Here is a 2,924-nt window from a genome sequence, read left to right as displayed (position 1 = left end):
GCAACGCACCACTCCTGGTTCCTGCTGTGGAGCTGTTTGTAGCAGACCACACTGCCTCCTGTTTGAAGAAAAGAGTTAGTGCACTAAACTGTATACTTTTCGTTCTCTTTTGGCGACACCTGGTTCCCCTAGCTTGCCCCCTTTCCTTTGATACTAGCTGTTACTTTTGACAGTTTTTTAGTTTTTACAGTTGCCCAAGCCATATGGCAGAAAGAAACCTTTTCTTCATGTTCTGTGAATGTTGTTTTAAGGTTGATTTATCTTGTTATAAGAAGGGAGAAATGGAGCTTTGTACTGAAGAGGCTGTGGGTCCTTCTTATTGAGAATTAAAAAATTACAAACCATAGCATTTCACTGCCCTCATGACTATGTTATAGACAGGGAGCTTAACGCTTAATGCTCCTAAAAATATGGGTTATTCTAATGCAAAGTACACAATACCAGCAACATGGCTACGTGTGTGTGCCAATGTTGAGACAATAAAGGGATTTGGGATATTGTCTGTGTCAGCATTGAAAAAGCTGCCCTATAGGAAAGAAGCTTTATGCCAGGAAAAAAACCAACAACTAACAACTAAAATAGACACAACTAAATTATAGCATTCCACCATAAAATACTACTGTTCCCTGTCAAAGCTGGCATGATCACAGGGTCCAGCTTGCCCAATCTTGCATATTTCCATTTATCTTCCTAGATAGGCTTTACAATTTTTCAAACATTCTGCTTTTTAAAGAAGGACTGAGAAATATTTCTCCACTTAAACAGTATTAGTGAGAATCCCAACACTCTTAAAATCCACTTTGGAAGACTAAAATGTGTATGTAAGTAACAAGGGAAGAATACATTTTCAGCAATAACAAGCATAACTCTTGGCTTTGCTACATCATTTTCCACATGAAAAGAGAAAGTATTTCTAGTCTCCACCCTAATACTGTGTAGAATTCAGAAAAATTATTATTAGTCCTGATAAAAAGCCTTGTAAAGTCTCTTAGAGTTTGGAAATATGTGTCCATGATCATGTTTCACAGCCTATTACCAGAATATATTCAGCTTCAGATGATACAATGATGTATCACTTCAGAAGGTTATCTGAAAATATCATATTAATTTGCATCATGAGGGAAATAAGCTTTTCAGATTGAACAAATGTCTTCACACACAACCCCTTTTAGCTGAAGCAGTGTTCAAGAGGAAAGCACAGGGGTGTCAGACCTGAGATATTTGTGAGTATGTTCTTACAGACCAAGAGACAGATCAAAAAATTACAGTTACATTTGAAGCCTTGTATTGTGGAACACAGAATCTTTCCACATTATAGAAATGAAGATTTTTGGGGCTCAGAGCTTTCCAGGACCTATATTACCATCCACAGACATTTTACTTTGTAGAGCAAATGACACTGTCTTGTGAAGCAATCTTTCAGCGTGGCAATCCTAGAATTGCAGAACCTGTTTCTCTTTGGTTTGGCAGGCTTCAGTGCAAGCTGTAAGGGCACGTTCACACCCCAGATGGAGAGCCAGAGCCCAGGCTCCATCAAGTGCATCTCTGGGACTGAATCTCAGGATGGCTTCCATACGATTTTTGTCCACTTTCTACTGAATCCTTGGCTGAATTGGTGAAATAGTTGAAAGCTCATAGTACTGTTGCTGCTTTTCTACATAGACCTACCAAAGGGAAACATAAGTTGGATTATTTAGTATTTACAGCCTTTGACACAGATTCACAGTTAATACAGAATTCAATTCACTGTTTTCTTTCCATTATTACCTGGACAAAATACAGAGCTCTATACAGAAACCTTTCTTGCATATCACCTCGAAATACTTCCTCAAAAATATTTTAGTAACCTTCTTTGCCAGGAAAGCCCTAGTGAATGTTTCATTTGGAAGGTTCTTCAGTCCTTTAACCATTACAAAATCTCCTGTTGATACCAGTGGGGTTCATGGTCTACTCCCAGTTAAGAATGTCTGTAATTTATGGAGCTCTTCAGACAAAGAGCGTGCCTTCACTTGTTTTTGATTTGTTTGCAAAATTCACTTCCCAGTACTCCCATGCACAGCACTGTCCTTGTCCTGTGCAATTTGGGAAAGGAATCCATGGACTGAAAAAACAATATACAGGAAACGAAGATGAACATACACATGTAATACAGATTTTCTTGGGTGCCTTTCAAGGCAGCTGTGCAGACACCCACGTCCCTTGATAGCACACAAGCTTTGGTACATTTTTACTGATATCTCTTCTCACATATTTGGCTTTAAAGACAGAAATTATGAATAATGTGTGGCCCTGATTTCATGCCCTATTGAGGTAAAGCTTCTGAGAATGTCCAAGGAACAATAATGCAGTATTTCTTGATTACCTAAGCACATAAATGTGCAGAATACTGATTTTTTTTTTTTTAAAGGAGCCAGTGTTTTTTGCTTGTTTAAGGAATTCACATCAGGTAGAAATATAGCATAGCTTTGAAGTTGCTGGCCACTGCACTTGCATGTTCTCTCAGCTGGGGTGACTGGGCCAGAGCTCACTGGAAGCTTCTGTGCTCAGCACCATCGGGTCTGCAAAACACAGTCTCTGCCCCAAAAGGGTCATCACTTGGTCAAAGAAAATTGTTATCCCTCAAGGCGGTAGCTGTTCCCACTTGGGTGGCACAGCACGTAGCATACAAGAGAGCATTTTCTGATAATTGTAAGACTAGCTATAATAAAAAATAGGATAATCACAAGATTGTGTCTTGGTGAGCACATCTGCTGTTCCTTGTTGAAACTGGTCTCAGATTCATTTGCTACAGGGTGATTAAAACTAGATATTCCCCAGGGAAAAGTGGGCTTAGCCAGTGCAAGATAGCCTCTGCTCTTACTGTTCTGCCCACAAAAGAAAAGTGCTGCTATTTTAAAAGAGGCCCTGCTGGAAACACATCAAGA

This window comes from Chaetura pelagica, unplaced genomic scaffold (genome assembly GCF_000747805.2).
Source record: "Chaetura pelagica isolate M959 unplaced genomic scaffold, ChaPel_1.0 scaffold90, whole genome shotgun sequence".
NCBI classification, from domain to species: domain Eukaryota; kingdom Metazoa; phylum Chordata; class Aves; order Apodiformes; family Apodidae; genus Chaetura; species Chaetura pelagica.
Note: the sequence above shows the minus strand (reverse complement) of the source record.